General features: G+C 43.0%; 1 protein-coding gene across 5 annotated transcripts in view; it reads left to right on the forward strand.

Moving 5' to 3' along the window:
- ankfn1a (ankyrin repeat and fibronectin type III domain containing 1a) overlaps positions 1-17416 on the forward strand; it is a 212847-nt gene that overhangs the window by 100943 nt on the left and 94488 nt on the right. The gene's annotated exons all lie outside the window — the stretch shown is intronic.

The raw sequence follows: 17416 nt of genomic DNA on the forward strand, positions 1-17416 counted from the left end.
CTGCCTGAGGAGCGCCGGCAGCGGCTCAGAGGACACAAATAACTCTAAAATGTCAAAAGGCCATGTGGGGCTTTTAAAATAAATGGTAAAAGTTTAAAATCAGTTCCACGCCTGTCTGGTAGCCACTTTAACATTGCGAGGATGGAGTGTAAACCCAAGAGAAGGTTCTCGGGTTTAAAATCTATCTGCTTGTTCATCATATCAACGTTATTAATGATTGTTTAGCAAAAATCTCCTGTGTCAATCTCTACAACATCATCACGATATCAATATCGAGGTATTTCGCCAAAGATATCGGGATTTTTCATTTTTATTTATTTATTTTTTTTCTCAGAGCCCTAATGTGGAGGTGAACTGCCAACCATGCAGCTTCTCCCCTCTGATTGATTGATTTTTGTTCACTTGAAGAAACGGGCTGGTCAGGGATTATCGCCTCTGTTTTGGATTATTTCTAGTGGCGGTGTGATCGCCATAATCCGACATCATCCAGAGTTACGCAGCAGTAACGTGTCCTCTGTTAGAAAATGAACTTCCGCAAGAGAGAAGCACTTTGGGTGCGTCTGAAGCAGAATGTGGACGAGCTATTTTATTTTATTTTACTTTATTTTATTTTATTTATGTATTTATTTTGACGGCAGGCGGGCCGCCGGCGGAGGAAAACTCTCGCTCCGTGGGAACCGACGCAGCGCTAATGCGACATTTCTCTGATGGATGCGACTCATTTCCTCACTGTCACACACTCCCTGAGGTGCCGCTGGGAAACTCCCACACACTGTCATAAAGTCAGGCGTGATACACACACACACACACACACACACACACACACACACACACATACACAGACTCCATTACAATCATGGTGTACTCATGCTATACTGCAGAATCGTGACCAGGCATCCGCACTACGGCAAGTCATCAACACACCCTGTGAAATACACCAACAAGTGTGTGTGTGTGTGTGTGTGTGTGTGTGTGTGATAAAGACATAAAGAGAGAGAGAGAGAGATCCTGAACCACAGCCCCTCGTCAGTCATAATCCCTCCTCCTAATTAGCAGCAATCATGACTTTAATTCCTCTAATCTGTGGGAATGCAGCCAGCGCCGTGTGTTTCTCTGACTCATCCTGTTTCTCTCTCCTCTGTCCTCTGCTGCAATGCGCCGCGCCGTTAAGCCGTAACGACTCGCAAAGTGCCAACGCAGCTCAGAGATGCTCTTTCTGTGTTTTTTTTTTTTTTTTGTTTGTTTGGGTTGGGTCAACTTGTTGTTACTGCGGAAACACAGGAAACACAAGACCTTCTGCTTCTGCTCACACAAAGACAAGCAGCTCGTCCTCGTCTGTGTGTGTGTGTGTGTGTGTGTGTGAGTGTGTGTGTGTTTGCGGGGGGGGCTTCAGTGAGGCCGCTCTCGCCTCAGACGTCTGACTCGTGTGTGTTTCAGGCTTTGCAGGGAGAGGGCGGTGGGGTTTACTTAACGGCCTTTAATGCACCACTTTGTGTAAATGTGACTTTCAAACTTTGGCGTTTTGTTCTGACGAGTCGTGAGAGCAAAGCGTGAAGGGCTGAAGGCTTTTTTTTTTTCTGGCCGCCGCTTGCATGCCAAGTGGTCAGGTGTGTGTGTGTGTGTGTGTGTGTGTGTGTGTGTGTGTGAGTGTGAGTGTGAGGTCAAAAATGTGCTTCAAAATGTGTGTGCAGGATAGGATTGAGGATGCTGCAGAGGTTGTGTGTTTGCAGACAGTTATGTGCGTGAATATTGGAAGTTAAGTGTGTGTGTGTGTGTGTGTGTGTGTGTGTGTGTGCTCACCTGTCCAGGCTTTTAGATGGTCCTCCTGTGACCTTTAACCTCTCCAAATGCTCTCCTAGCCTCACAGCGAACCTGCAATTTTTCCCTCATTTGTTCAAATGAGGGTCCCGATCATTTTGTGTTAATGTGGATATTTTTAGCTACTTTCTGATTTATTATTTAAATTAAACAACTTGTATCCTATCAATCAATGGGGAAATGCATGTCGGCTTGTGAAAATACCACATAATGTAGAATGACACCAAGCAGAGGAGAGAAATGCAACAGACACACAGCAGACAGGTTCACCGTTTACCTCCCAGAGGGAAATAAAAGAACTGCTCCTCCCGTCTTTCTGGAAAAATTAGATATTTCATGTCAACCTTTTGCTTTTTTGATAGTGCATTAACAAAACTAACAGCACAGCAGCTAGCCTGGGGAGTTTTCCCTTTACTTCCAGCTGATTCTACTAAATGTTATCATTAATCATTAATCTCTCAATTTATCATCGGAACCTCTTAATTAGCTTATTACACACAGATAATAATAATTAGATGCAAATATTTCAATTAAAACATCTCGGCGGCCGGATCAGACATGATTTGTGACATTCACTGAAAGCTTTTACTGAAAACTATGCCACACTATGTCGCATTAGTGGTCATTTTTAATATAGATTTTAGTTTTAGTGTTTTGGTCTATCATCCTAAAGTTACATGTTAATGATTTATCTGCCAAAATATCAATGTAGCTCACTAAAACTTTGTGTTTGTCGTCTCAGATTGGTGTAATTTGAACGTTCCTAAACTTGTAATGAAGATCGGCGAAAATGAAATTGCAAAAACAGCCAGAAGTTGCTGTTTTTTGTTGTTTTTTTGATACCGTTTTGCTGCACGTCGGTCAGGAGAGACATCATTCCAGTTTTGCGTGGCTTAATAAAGAGAACGCTGCCTCCTCATGTTTTGTTGGAGATAATTACAGATCGAAAATGGTTCAAATTACTCGCTTTGCACACCCGCTTACCGCTGAATTGTGTATTTTGGAAATAATTGGTTTATGTGACGACCCCCTGGTGTAATTGGGTGTTTTTGGGCCATTGTCTTCAGAGACGCTGATGATGTGTTGATCAGTTGTGTTGTGTGGGCAGATGTGACCCTCACACACCGTTTGTCATTTAGCTGTCTTCAGCCGGAGGTCAAAGGTCAACAGCAGGAGCCAAATGGAAGCGGTGAGCATCATCTGAGAGCTGGCAGCCTGAGGATGAATGTGAGATGCAGCTCAGCTCTGTGCATCATAAATAACTCGTCAATAACCAGTCATAAACATTGTGTTTTGGGTGGCAGCCATTGATTTGATATGTTTAGAGTGTATGAGGGTTTGTTGCAGCAATTTTTATGTTGATACCATTTGTTACACAGATTTGGTGCAAAATCTGACCATTTTTGATCACTGGAGAATTAATAAAAATGGTTGTCAATCCCTCCAAAATCCTACATAAGGACACCAAGACCTTGAGGAACACCACAGAAAAATTCATGCTGTGATTTGGTGCAAAAAAAAAAAAAAACTTTTGACATTTGGAGATTTTAGAGATTTTAGTAAGATTTGCATTTTTCGTTGATTGGATGTTGAGCGTTGTGTTGTGTAAACGTGTCAGAAACTCTGCCTTATTATAAAATCTACCTGGAGAAGCAGAGCTCCTCTGAACGGCCTCGCTCTCTAGTTTGTGTCTGTAAAGTTTGATGAGGCTGTGATTCTCCTAGAGGTCACTAGAGGTCATTTTCTCCAGCGACGTCCAGTGTGACAAAAGTCTCTGCCTGCAGTGAAATGGCTGCTATGGGGGCCAACATCATCACACAGGAATCAAATGTGGCTCATTGAATCCACAAGAGTCTCAGCTTTCCAGTCAAAGCCAACTGATGCAGCTCCAAGACTGTTTAGGCCCCAGTCTGCACACACACACCATTTTACAACAGGCCACAAGAACACATGTGGACTGCAGGCTTTGGGGCCCAAACTGCATGGGATTAGCAGAAGGTGGGCGTGTCTGCAAAGGGGAGAGAACCCAGTTTCATTCACACACCTGGAGGTCAGAGGTCACGGGACCCCCTTGAAAATGGCTCAGTTTTCCTGTCGCCAAAATTTAACTTATCTTTGCAGCGATATTTAACCTGAAATACTTGAGATCAATGGATTCGGTCGTCGAGTTTCATATGAAGATAAGATACGATAAGATAAGATATTCCTTTATTAGTCCCACGGTGGGGAAATTTCACGTATTACAGCAGCAAAGTGGATAGCAAGATTGTTGAGGAAGTCAGGGAATTCAAATTTTTGGGTATCACTCTTGACTCTCAACTTAAATTTGATAAGCACGTGCAAAAGTTAAGCAAGACCCTAAAAACTAATTTGAACTGCTTTAGAATGGCCAGGCACTATATACCACGACATGCAGCTCAACTGTTCATGCATGCCATGATTTTATCTCATATATCCTATTGTATTACTGTCTGGAGCCAGGCCTCTCAGTCAACTATACAACCAATTGCCACACTCTACAAACAAGCACTGAAAATAATGGACAAAAAACAAATGAGATGGCACCATCGCAAAATCCTTAGAAAATATAACATGTTTAGTTTTGACAGTTTCATTAAATTCTCCTTCATCAAATTGATTTTTAAATGTGCCAGTGATCGTGCCCCAGCTGCACTCTGCTCGCAGGTGAAAGGGACAGGTAATACTAGATCTACAAGGGGATCAGTGAATGGCAACTACAAGGTAGCAATGCGCACCACCGCTTTTGGTCAATCGTCTTACTCAGTGAAAGGGATACATTTGTGGAATGCCCTACCAACTGAAATAAAAAAAGAAACTGATATAAAAACATTTAATGATAAGGTTAAACTCTGGTTGAAATCCAACCAAATATGCGAACACTAATTGGCATATTTTAAATTGGTGATGACACAGCTTTAATGACTGTAATTTGGTGTAATTGATCATTTTTAATCATATATTGTAGATATTTGTATAGAAAGGCCCAACCAGGGACTGGGGTCGCAAACTAGCCTTGGCTATAAACCCCATATACAATGCAATGGTTTCATGTTTTATACTTGATACATTGTTTTTTGTATTGTCCCTGTCAAATAAAATAAATAAATAAAATAAAAAAAGATATGAAGCATAATTTACACTATAAACAGTATATACAGATAATAAGTACCAAAGAGCAATATAAACATTATAAACAAGGAATGTAGAAAAATACTATATGAACAGTTTAAACAATAGAAGAAAATAACCTAAAACCTGAAAGATGAAAAAGATTAAAGCAGCGTCTTCCCTCTCGCTTTAAAATGAGCCTCTGCAGCCGCTGACAGACGGTGTGTTAACGTGTCAGAAATCCGGCCTAATGAGCTCCTAACCCGCTGATCGATTGATTTAACAAGCGAGCAATTTCCTTAAATCGATGTACTGGTTGACACCTGAGAATCAGCCGCGGTTAAACTCGACCGGTGACATCATTTCTGCCTCCAAGAAACATTTTTTTTTTTTTTTTGTTCTTTCCAAGTATTAATCTGCTAAAGATAACACCTCGGCAGCGTTGATGTTTTCATCGGTTCAACAAGGATCTGCTGAATAAATCAGCCGCCACTCGACTTCTCAGCGGCCTTGCTCCGGCGTATTAACATCTGTGAAAATGTATTGGCATTGATTTTTTTTTTTCACATTTATTCTCTGATTAGCGGTTTATTCAGACTCCTTGCGGCGTGAAGACATGTACCTGAGGCGGATGTTGGTCTTTAATCGTCCCGATGCTGCGGATATTTCATGTTTTTCCTCCGTGCATCTGCAATGTTGTTGTTTGTCCTCTCAAACAGAAATGTAAAATCGGACGCTTTAATTCACAATTTCAGGCAGCAGGTGGTCCGAGCTCACGTCCCGTCGCTGCCGAAAGACCGTTAGTCATCAGGAAACTGTGAATTCCTTTAATAATTCATAAGCGTCTCTTAGATCCTGATGTAAGTTTGGTCTGAAATGAGTTGTTGCTGGGTTTGGTATCGATCGAGAAGCTGCTGTTTTACGGTCATTTTGTGCTGCGAGTCAGAAAAAACAAACTTATCATTATGCCTGTGAGTTTCTTTTGTGTGGAAATCTGCTGATAACTTAAAGAAAAAAAGAAAAAGAAAAGAGGAATGAGAGCGGCTGTTATTGCTTTGTGCCTTCCCCGGCTGAAATTATTTAAAATCTATAATAAAAAATGTCTCTGAAAACCCAGCAAAAAAAAACAACCAGATGATTTTTTTTTTTTACTCAAACTGATTTTTTCCCCCCTCTTTTCCTTTTTAGGGCCCGAGCACTGGAACAGTGCGAAGCCCTATTGTATTTCCTTCGTTTTTAGGGCCCGAGCACTGGAGCAGTGCGAAGCCCTATTGTTTTTGTAGTGTTTTTTTTTTTTTTTTCTTTTTCTTTTTCCTATTATTCCGTGTCATTAGGCCTTAATTTGACCCCTTAAACATGCTCAAAAACTCACCAAATTTGGCACACAGGCCAGGTCTGGTGAAAAATTTGATAAAATGGACAAACGGACCCCCTAAGTGCAGAAATGGGCTCGGTAGCGCCACCTAGGCACACAAAGGCAGCTGCTGTGGCCCACAGGAATGTGATAGAAAGACCAAACCACTGCCGAAATGTAGGTCTCATCAAGCCCTACAACTCACGCACTGACACCTCCCCCTCTAAAACCAACAGGAAGTCCGCAATTTGCGTTTGAACATCACGTTCTCGCCCAAAATTCCGCTTTGAACAAAATCTATCTCCTCCCAGGCCGTAAGTGTCAGCGGCTTGAAAATTTAACAGATGACAGAGGACACAGTGCTGAACAAAAGTTGCTAAAAACTCTGTCATTACTCGATTCGTTTGGATTTTATAAGCCCTCCAAGTCGGAGTGGCCAAAACCAACACCTCGTTTTTTTCCATGGACTTTGGTGTGAAGAGGCTGACTTTTGGCACTAATTAAGGCCCTGGAGTCTAAAGTAAAACTCTGACGGCTTTGAAAACTATGCAGATGGAAAGAGGACAAAAATTCCTACAAAAATATGTAGTTTTGATGTGGATTGGACCAAGTTTGTGGGAGCTATGAAGAGTTTTCAAACATTTTTGACTCTGTGCTCTGCTCTGCACTCTGCCTGGACATGTGACTCACTGTAGCTGCCTCAGGAATGCGCAATACACACCCATTGTAAGAGCTCAGAGGGAGCAGAAAACACTCTCAAACTAAAACTGCCATAACTCAAAAACGGTAAAAGATAGCAAAAACATGTAAATGGGAGATTTATAGATCCGAGTCCCGTGACTCGTTTAAGCTTTGAATCAAGTCTGTAACTCAAATGGTGACCGAGCTGTGACCCCTCAAACAGGGGTGGGTTTTCTGGATTTCTCCACTGGATTGAATGAGGATTTCTCTGTCTGCCTGCATTTTGGTGTGATCATGCCACAGCTGCCAGTACTCAAGTCAGTCACACACTAGGACATGCTAAGGGCGCCATCTGCTGGAGGGGCGCTGCTAGTGGCCAGAGGGGCACCAGCAGCGAATGTACTACCAGTGGGTTTTTGTTGGCGTCGTGTGTGTGTGTGTGTGTGTGTGTGTGCACGTGTGTGTGTGCACGTGCGTATGTGTGTGTGTGTGTGTGTTTGTGTGAGTGAGTGAGTGAGTGAGTGTGTGTGCCTGCATTTTGGTGTGATCATGCAGCAGCTGCCAGTAGTCCTGTCGGTCACACACCAGGACTTCCGCGGCCTTTCAAAATAAAAGCCCAAAACTTTTTGACAATAAAAGCACCGAAAAATACCCTTAAAACTGGCACAAGCGGACGAATTGTCTGCGCTTCGACACGCGCGCCGTCCCCGACGTGCGCGGGGGGGCGAGGGCCCGTCCAACGCTGCTTGCAGCTTTAATTTATTATTATTCTTACGTGTCATTCGGCCTTAATTTGACCCCCTAAACATGCTCAAAAACTCACCAAATTCGGCACGCAGCCCACGTCTGGCGAAAAATTGGATAAAATGGACAAACAGACCCCCAAGGTGCAAAAATGGGTTCGGTAGCGCCACCTAGGCACACAAAGGCAGCCGCTGCGGCCCACAGGAATGTGATAAAAAGACCAAACCACTGCCGAAATGTAGGTCTCAGCAAGCCCTACAATTCACGCGCTGACACCCCCGACCTAAAATCAACAGGAAGTCCGCAATTTGCGTTTGAACATCACGTTCTCGCCCCAAATTCCGCTTTGAACAAAATCTATCTCCTCCCAGGCCGTAAGTGTCAGCGGCTTGAAAATTTAACAGATGACAGAGGACACAGTGCTGAACAAATGTTGCTAAAAACTCCGTCATTACTCGATTCGTTTGGATTTTATAAGCCCTCAAAGTCGGAGTGGCCAAAACCAACACCTCGTTTTTTTCCATGGACTTTGGTGTGAAGAGGCTGACTTTTGGCACTAATTAAGCCCCTGGAGTCTAAAGTAAAAGTCTGACGGCTTTGAAAACTATGCAGATGGAAAGAGGACAAAAATTCCTACAAAAATATGTAGTTTTGATGTGGATTGGACCAAGTTTGTGGGAGCTGTGAAGAGTTTTCAAACATTTTTGACTCTGGTGTGCTCTGCTCTGCACTCTGCCTGGACATGTGACTCACTCTAGCTGCCTCAGGAATGCGCAATACACACCCATTGTAAGAGCTCAGAGGGAGCAGAAAACACTCTCAAACTAAAACTGCCATAACTCCAAAACGGTAAAAGATAGCAAAATCATGTAAATGGGAGATTTATAGATCCGAGTCTCGTGACTTGTTTAAGCTTTGAATCAAGTCTGTAACTCAAACGGTGACCGAGCTGTGACACCTCAAACAGGGGTGGGTTTTCTGGATTTCTCCATTGGATTGAATGAGGATTTCTCTGTCTGCCTGCATTTTGGTGTGATCATGCCACAGCTGCCAGTACTCAAGTCAGTCACACACTAGGACATGCTAAGGGCGCCATCTGCTGGAGGGGCGCTGCTAGTGGCCAGAGGGGCACCAGCAGCGAATGTACTACCAGTGGGTTTTTGTTGGGGTCGTGTGTGTGTGTGTGTGTGTGTGTGTGTGTGTGTGTGTGTGTGTGTGCACGTGTGTGTGTTTGTGTGAGTGTGTGTTTGTGTGAGTGAGTGAGTGAGTGTGTGTGCCTGCATTTTGGCGTGATCATGCAGCAGCTGCCAGTAGTCCTGTCGGTCACACACTAGGACTTCCGCGGCCTTTCAAAATAAAAGCCCAAAACTCTTTCACAATAAAAGCACCGAAAAACTGGAACAAACGGGCGAATTGTCTACGCTTCAACACGCGCGCCGTCCCCGACGTGCACGGGGGGGCGAGGGCCCGTCCAACGCTGCTTGTTGGGTTCTGTTTTTTTATTTTATTTTTATTCATTCCTAGAGGGGGAATATATTTTTTACCGGTGCTCCTGCTTCCTCAATGAAACCACGTGCTGTTCTGCCTGATACAATGTAATTCAAATCCCCTTTATTTATTTATTTTTTTTTATTTTGTTTTATTCTCTCTCTCTTTATTCTATCTCTGTAAAGAACACGCTGTTCTCCAGGCAGCTGTCAAGTCTCACAGGTGAGAGAGAGAGAGAGAGAGAGAGAGAGAGAGAGAGAGATTTCATTCAGCAGTTTGCCCACTTCCTCTCCTCCTTCGTCTCTTTATCTCCTCCTCCTCCCTGAAATCTGCTCTGTGCTGTCGTTTTACAGAATGGGCAGTGCACGCGCATACACACACACACACACACACACACACACACACAGACAATTCATTCATCATCTTGTATTCTCAAATCTCCAACCCAAATCCTTGCAGCTTTTTTTTTTTTTTCTTGCTGTTTCTCACAGTCCAGGTTCCTGCACAGCTCTGGGAATATGTGGAAAAATAATTTTAAAATAATTGCAAGGCTTATTAAATATTCAAAATGAAAAAATAGAAGAAAAAAAAAACTAAAAAAAAACCTAAAAAAATAGACCTAGGATGGTAAGTAGTTTTGAAAAATCAATATTGGAGGAAAATTATGCAAGGTAGAAGTAAAAAAAAAAAAAAATTATATTTAGATATAACTTCTAATATCTACCAGTTTGTATTACTGTATTTTGTATTGAAAGAGAGAAAGCCTTCTGCACAGACGCGCTGTAACAAACTGAACATGGTCTTTTTCTCTAACAGTGTTTTATCTCATTATATTTCGAGCTGTGATATTTCCCTCTGCGTCAGAGATGTTAAATGGATTTACGCATGTTGTCCTTTTATTTTATTTACTAGCTGTTGTCTGCGTACGACTAAAGTTGAGTGGGGATTGAGTCCACTGGGTGTTTTTTTTTTTTTAAATAAAGATGCCTCCTCTCTCAGTCTAAGGTTCTCTGATGAAGCTCTTATGGGCCAAAATGTTGTTTAATAAATTATATTTATTATGCTAGTGACAGAGTGTGCGCAGAAGGCTTTTTTTCTAGAATCGAAAAAAATATATACACAGTAATGGTTTTATTTCCAAATGTAGACAGCAGTGCAGATTTTCTGTGCTTTTAAATCTACATGATGTGTGCTGATATTTCTCACGGTGAAGAATATCAGAGAAACAAAATGTCCATAAATCATCGTGAACACCAAAATCTGAAAACTGAATCAAATCTGCATTTTGAATTGGAGGCTCTGCAGGAACCTTGCATGGCATCTCTCTCTTTCTCTTTCTCTCTCTCTCTCTCTCTCTTTCTGTGTGTCGCTCGCTCGCTCGCTCTCCCCACCCCCCTCTCCTCTTCACCTGTTGGTCCTCAATGGGAACCATGGAAACAGAGCAGCCCTGTGGCAGCGGCGAGCCAATGAGCAGCCGGCGCCGGTTTGCGGCACAGCTCGTCTTCGGCGGAGCCCGGCGGGAAGCTGGCAGATTAATTGTTTCAAGTTGTTTGTGGTGTCAAAACAATATTGTTGGCTGGCGCTCGTTCACTTCCTGGGCAGTTTTTCTGCCGCGGGCGCCGGGGAGATGTAACGTCTGCAGCTGCACGTCCAACAGTGAAGCGCATGGAAACACACTGATATGCCATTTATATCTTAATGTTTAAAAAAGATGACAAAATGAGGATTCAGGCGAGTAGATAAAAGCATCTCATTTACTCTGCAAAAAAAAAAAAAAAAAAATCTCCACCCTTCCAAATCATTCAGTCTCATCTTTAGTGTTCATCTCTTGTTGTCAAATCTTTTTTAATCTTCACACAAGGTAAAAAAATCTGCCAGTGGGATGAGATAATCCCACGTTATCCAGAGTTTTCTCGTACAAAGTGTCATTTTTCTGCATCCTAGTGACTAATCTGCCTTATTCTGCCTCGTTTCAGCACATTTACACTTTCTCCCAGAAACATCCCACTCTGTTGGAAACAAGTGGGATTATCTCATCCGACTGGCAAAAAACAAAAACTGGATTACAGTCCGGTTAAAGGCGTTACAGGGAGGCTTCTGCGTGAAGGTACTTGCCGCTGCAGCTTCGAAAAAAAAAATGGCAGTGACATTTTGTGGAGTTCCACGATTTTGATTCATCAGTAATTGCCTCATTATTGCAAAACATACAGTACACGGGGGCCTCTCAAAACACTTTCACACTTACAGTTGATATTTTGAATTAGCACTTTGGTTCGGATAATTAAACTGGCATTTCAACCCGGACCTTTCCAAAGCAGAGTGTTTTAGGGTTTTAGGGTCACTGTGTTTACGTATGCAAACGTTTAAAAAAACCTGTTCAGGAGAGAACAAATGCAGCGTGAGTGCTTTATAAAAATAGCCCTCGCTCAAAGGACATGAAATACTCTCCGGGTTATTATCCCGACGGGAACTGGCTCGCAGCCGGGCTTTGAATGGGGAAAGCACAAACAGGCGTTCATCCACGAGTTTACATGAAGGTGCGTGAACATCTTAAGTGACAGAATGTGCTAAACTGAGATTAAACAGAGGACGCAGAAGTTCAGGAGAGGAAACATGCAGAGTGCAGCGAGAGGCTTTCAGTCGCTCCGGGTCTAAGGTTGCTTTCTGTTGCCGCCGCCGCCACGGGTCGATGAAGGTTATGTTTTCGCCATTTGTTTGTTTGGCTGTTGGTATTTATGTCAAAGGTCAAAATTCATACGCCGGGGCAATACGGAGCCGAGTACCATGGAGAGGCGGCGGAGGTTGCTGTCTCTGAGCGCTCTTGTGGTTCAGTTCAGCTTTCATGCAGCTTAGATAAATGCAGATTGTTGCGTGTCAACCAGAGATATTTGCTTATTTGTTACCGGTCAGAGAAAGACGCATGCGAAGAGAAAAAGGTTCTGTTCGTTGCATGAGGAACGTCCTGAACCGCTGGACGTTAATGGTAGTCATTCTCCTGTTGGTCTGTGCATCAAAACAGGATTAACCAAACCGAACGTGAATGTCTGAACCCGACCAGTGAGGCTATCGATCTGCCAGGGTTTCCAAAGACACAGATTTAGGTTTAAATGCCATGACTGCATTATGAGGGACCTGACCAGGTACATTACAGGCTCCCAGACTCCCTCAAATGTCTGCTGTTACTGCTTGTCTGTCTTCATTGACCTCCACTGATCTGATGGAACGAGCTGTAACTCCTTTTGAGGAACTGTAAAAGGTAAATGCCGTCATTTACCTTTATTCCTTCAAACGAACTGCTCCTGACTTAGCTTGAAGCGATCGAGCAGACTCAGGTTTGAATATTTGGTGCGCCTCAAGGTTTGATGAGGGTGTTCTCACCTGCCCGAATGTCCTGCGCCAACTGGATCAATCAGATTGAACATGGTAGGTGTGAAATGTCTCTTTTCCACCAACATGGTGCTGGTGCCTTATCTAGAACTGGTTTCATGCTTTTCCAATCAAAAATACTGGCGCCTTTTCTCCACAAATCTTGAAATTGCTGACATTGGTGGCTACGGGAGGGGCTACCGCAAGAAAATTCCCGGATGTGGCGTCCACTTCGCCGCAGTATTGATAAAACACAGAAATCGGACCCAATCTCTACCCAACTTCCACTACGCCCAGCACCGGTCTGGTGGAAGAGACATAAAAATGATGTATAAGACACTCCAGCATGCCGTGTCTTAGTTTTAGGCGTTTTAAAGCGGCAGCCTGAAGGAAGAATGCTGAAGTCTTTTTGGAGCGGACAATCACAACGTGCAACGATCACATCAATTAGCCTTGAATTAATGAATGTATGAATGACAAAGAGCTTGAATTAGGCAAAGAAACCAAACTGATCTGCAAACACAACTAAGATGGTGACTTTTGGCCTTCCATCCGCGATAAGCCAGAGTTTGACATGCGACAGTGGAGTCTTTCGAAAACGCTGTCCGAAGTGTGTGATTTTCAAAACGCCAGCGGGAGGTGGAGCTATTTTGCAAATGTTAACAAGGGATTTTCATGTGATCCAGAGCTACAGATGGTAATTTTCAAATGGAAGCTGTGTAGAGTGGAAGTTGAATACGCTTGTAATTGCTTGAATGGGGACTCGGGTCGATTTAAAGGTATACCTGAACATTTACGTTTGTGTGAATTTTGTGATCTCCAGGTGGTAGAAGATGAATTTCATTTTGTTTTGTACTGTCCTTTATATTGTGATTTAAGGAATTCTCTCTTTGAATCAATTCAGTTAAAAAATCCTGATGTATTTTGGAAATATGAAGGTGAGATTCTGTGCTGGTTGTTTGAAAATGATGTTTCTGCTTTGGCAAAATTTATAGAAAAGGCCTGGTATCGGCGGCAAAGTATTTTGTACCCTATATGACAAACCATTTTTATTTGTAGGTGTCCCTGTCTTCATAGGGTCACGTGGCTTTCATTGATGTAATTGTGGGAATATTACTTGTTTATTGATCAGTGTCTAATAAGCCCATTAGGGCTGGGCACCAATCATGGTGTTTGACACTTAAATAAACAAATCAATCAATCAATCAAATGAAGCAGTTTGTAGTGTTTCAGTGTGGACGGTCAAATGGCATTTTCAGATTTACCTGTCTTGGGTAAATTTACACTCTGCATCAGTAAAAACTCACGGAAGCAGCCCTGGTTTCCAGACCATCGGAGCAGCTGAGGAGTTTCTTCAAGCTCGGTGTTATTTCTTCATGTCTTGTCCTCTTCTCTTGCCCCTTCGGCCTTCCAGTAATGCTCATAATTACTGGTCTGTAACCAGCGTCTGTCACTGTGGTAGGCTGACACATGCAGACTTCCTGCTGGGTGTACAGTAGCTTTGGTCTCTGCAGGCCGTTGGTAAGTCTCTGCAGCTGCCCATCTGCAGCTCGGAGGTTGTTACGAGGAGGAGAAAATGCTCTTGTGGCGGTCTGTGTGAGAGCATTTCTGGTTGAAAACGTTTTGGGTTAAGCACAGGAGATGAACGGAGTAGAACGGACTTTTCTACGTGCATCGCTGTCAATGCAAAGAACTGTGGCCGTAGCATCAATGTCTTTTCTTCTCCAGTTCAAGTTCCCTAGATTAAGTCTTCAGATTGTGGTCAAAATGAGGAATCTGTGTATGATCGAGGACGAAAAACGATCATCAAAATCAGGACTTTCATTATTGCAAAGCAAATGTAGAATTTGTGAACACGTATCTAATTTTGTAAAAGCGGACGCTGATTTGTAATCGCGTTTTGACATTTGTGAATGTGTAAAGAGATTTGCAAATGTCATTTCGAGATTTGATGAGATCTGCTCAAGGCTCGGGACAGAGGAGTCTTTGGCGCCCCCTCCTGGTGGGACCGAGGCTGCACGGCTTCACACAGAAAACCTACAAAGCACTAATCTGGCCGAAACAGCTTGACGTTAATTTGCAAATTCTTCTTCTTTTGAAACCGCGTTAAATGAAATGAAACTTCATCCTCGATTCACAGATGAAGCAGAAGTCAGTGTTGTTTAGTCGTTATTATTTGTTAATGCTGTCAGTTACCTGATTGGTTCAGATGTAAAATAATAATGACTCAGAATGAGGGCGGAAGTGAGAATTTATCAAGTCTGTACAAATATTTTGGCAATGGATTTGAACTACGACTGAAATTGTTGTACCTCTCTTATCAGTTTTAAATCTACAGTTTCAAACTGGATTATGGCGTCTTGTTTTTCGTTGAAGCTCTGTGGATTTTTTGGAAGTTCTTTAAGAGTTGGGCTGCCCTTGGGAGTGGGGATGTTTTCAGGGGTGCTGAGATTTAAAAAAAAAAAAAAAACAACAACTTTGAGATCCACCACTGGACCATCTCCAGCTGTGTCTTTACTTTTTTGGACTCGTGAAGAAACGGTGAAGAAAATGGCTTTAAAGTGCTTGGATTGCGCCGTGTGAGCAGATTCAACAGATTCTGTGGTCGTTTTCTGCTGTGACAAACAGGCAGACAGCAGCACTCCCTTTAACTGGCCTGCCACTGAGTTGTTCATGTCGTGGGGTGAACTGCTCCTGTAAATGTGTGTGTGTGTGTGTGTGTGTGTGTTTGTGCACGGCCGGCTGCTTCAGGTGCATGTGTGTGTGTCTCGTGGGTCAGCGAGCTCAGTAGTTTTCCACGGCCGGAGCAGAACCATAAAGATTAGTCTGGTCGGATACCTGGGAATCCACAGAGTGACCGTCCCGCGACCACAAGGCCACGTGTGTGTGTGTGTGTGTGTGTCACTGAAACCCTGCCCCCTCCCTCCTGGGTGACAGTGACAGCCCGCTGATGACACCTACACACAGAAAAATCAAGGTGCTAACTGGAACCAGAAACGGTTCTTCGAGTGATGCCATAGAGGAACCATTTTTGGGTTCCACAATGAACCTTGGCTCTTCAAAGAACCCCCAAAGGTGCCTCAAAGAACCATCAGTTAGTTATCATTTGTCATTTTTTTCAGAATAAAAGTCTCTCTGAGCGTGTTAAATCAGTTGATTGTGTGCAGGTTTAAAACCAACATGAACATGTTGTTGTCCGGTTCTCCACGTTCCTTGTTCCTTCACTGGGTTCCAGACGAGGTGTTAAAAATGTTTTCTGATGGTTTATAGAGCGAGAGATTAATCCGTTCACTGAGGAAATAATCTGCACGTTAATCCACAAGGAAACGAATTGTTAGCTGCTGCCACCACCAAATAACTCCAATAAACATGAAGAACGTTGAAAGAACCGCATACAGTGTGTGAGGAACCAGCCCCTAAATAAAGAGGTTCCTCAGCTGCTGATGGTTCTCTGTGGAACCAGAGAGCATTTTGGAGAACCCTTTAAGAACCAGTGTTTTTCTGAGAGTGGATGGAAATCCCAGTTTAACGAGCTTTTTGAAACCACTTTGACACGTCTGCTGACACTCAGAACCTTTTATTTTAAAGTGTGCTGTCAGACTTCATTAGTTTCTAAGTCCAGCCACACATCTGCACCTGACACTCAAACGGTGGCTCTGATGTTCTCGGTGAAACGCCTCCTCACTTCCCCAAAACGCCTCCTCACTTCCCCAAAACGCCTCCTCACTTCCCCAAAACGCCTGTTGCTGCTCGGTTTTGCACGCGACCTGTTTGTTCACCTGGAGCCGCTCACGGCCTCTCAGGTGAGCCGCCTCCTCACCTGTTTGACTTCCTGTGTGTGTTTCCTGATCGGCTGCGTGGAGAGGTGGTTGGTTTTTAAAGAAGGCACCCATCTTCTTCTTCTTCTCAGCAAAATGTTCGGCGCCTGGAAACACTTATTGATTGATTTGATTGGTTTATGTATGTTCTCGTGTCTCGGGACCAATTAAGGCAGATCTCAGAGTTTGAATGTGTTCCAGTGGCACCGCATTCATCACACGTATATCAACACGTCATGCATTTGTATGTCATTCGTAGCCTAAAAATAGCCTAAATGAACTCTGGGAACACGTGGGTGACCTTTATTCAAAAAGGAAAAGCTTATGGACGTATCACTGTGATATGACAAATTAATAAATCACGTGCACTTTCACGTAAACAAGTAATTCAAGGCACCATTCCAATTGCACATACTTAGCCCTTATTGTCTTTAGTGTATATATTTTGCATATTTAGTCTCTATTGTATATACTTTTAATTTTAATTTTAATTTTAACTTATGTTTTTATTGATGATGCTGCTGTAACGTGTGAATTTCCCAGTTTGGGATCAATAAAGTATACCTATCTATACCTAAATATCTATCCAAATGTCCACCCTCACAGAGTTTGAGGCGTGTCTGGCTAAATTCACAAAAAAAGACGACTTTAACGAGGATTTAACATGTTAGACAAAAACACGTGAGATCAGAGAAAAGCAGCTGGGAGTTGGGATCGGCCCCAAGCGTGTTGCTTCATTTAATTTTTTATTTCTGCGTGTGTTCCTTCCTCTCCAAATGAAAACCCCGCTGGACCAAAAACATCCCCTTCCATGATGCAAATGAAGTTTAATTCATCATAGTGACAGCAATAACACTAATAAACTTAATTTACGTGGCACTTTACAGAATGGAGTTGCAGAGTGTGAAATAATGAAAGACAAGAGGAGCATGACTGTGAACAGAACCAACAGGCAGAAGGTCCGTAAATGAGCGAACAAGCAAAAATAAAAGCGTCGGATTCAGGGATTAAAAGCGGC

Source organism: Myripristis murdjan, chromosome 19 (assembly GCF_902150065.1).
Source record: "Myripristis murdjan chromosome 19, fMyrMur1.1, whole genome shotgun sequence".
Classification (NCBI taxonomy): Eukaryota; Metazoa; Chordata; class Actinopteri; order Holocentriformes; family Holocentridae; genus Myripristis; species Myripristis murdjan.